The sequence below is a fragment of the Acyrthosiphon pisum genome, chromosome A1, assembly GCF_005508785.2.
Source record: "Acyrthosiphon pisum isolate AL4f chromosome A1, pea_aphid_22Mar2018_4r6ur, whole genome shotgun sequence".
In the NCBI taxonomy this organism is placed as follows: domain Eukaryota; kingdom Metazoa; phylum Arthropoda; class Insecta; order Hemiptera; family Aphididae; genus Acyrthosiphon; species Acyrthosiphon pisum.
In genome coordinates this window covers 83,547,677-83,548,883 of record NC_042494.1, presented here as the reverse complement: position 1 = coordinate 83,548,883, position 1,207 = coordinate 83,547,677, and positions in this window count along the sequence as shown.

Here is a 1,207-nt window from a genome sequence, read left to right as displayed (position 1 = left end):
TATTATATGGTCTTCATAAAACTGTTTTTTTTCTTCAGTTAGTCTATTTGAATTTTTTAAAACTTTAAACTCCTCGCATAAATCACATAAATCTTTTTTTGGGGCGAAAAACTCTAAGTTGAATTCAGTATTGAAAATATGTCTATAATAATGTACATTTACAGGTTTGATATTAGATTCAGTAAGGCAAGCTTCTAAATACATAGAGTACATTTTCATTACATCTAAGTTCACTACTTAAATATTTCTTTTGAGTGTCTGTTCTACAGTAATGAGATGCTACAGTTGGATAAGATGATATATGGTTTATTGCAAACTGCTTATCATCTACGGGGACACGACTTTTATTATTAAAACCTCTTCTCTCATCAGGTGGTGTTAATGATAACATATTTTTTTTATTGTGAGCATTGTACACAGAAGATTGACTAATACAAGTACATGTTAAAAAAGCTTTCTTACAAACTCTTATTTTTGGTAAATCATCTTTTTTCAAATAGTATCGAAAAGAGTATATATGTTTTTTTACCTTATTTTTATCTGACTTTGTCTCAACTCTCTCCGTATAGTTTAAAATGAATGTAAGTTTATCTTTTCTATCAAGAGAATAGTAAACATGAAATATTTTTAAAAAATCGTTATAGCCAAAATTTGTTTGACATTTAAAGAGCACTCAGATTCCAAACACATATTTTCAATTTTAATTGTCTTCTTATCAACAACTTTACCATTCCAACATGTATGCTGAAGTCCCTTACTGACAAGATTTTTTACTGTAGTTTGTTTCCACTGTTTTTTGTGAATCATTCTCTTTCTAGTTCGGTTAGTTTTAGTTTTTATGGGTGATTTTTCATTTTCTGATTCTTCAGATGAAACTTCAAGTCTAAAAAAAATTAAATGCATATATTATAGTATTAGTATGTTTTCTTATTCTAAAGAAAATATATTATACCTTGGTCCAATTTCAGGTGATAATTGGTTAACTTCTAATGGCTCAATTACATTAAATTCTTTATAACTTTCTGGAAAATCGAAGTGTCGTTGATTTTCAACTGATACGTCCATATCAATTACAGTATCTGCATCACTCTGGCTGTGATTGACATAATTGAGAAGCCTAAATACACACAGTTTTATTAATCTTTGTAAATATACAATTATAATGTAATTTTCCAAAATGTTAACAATTATACTTTATAGCATAACA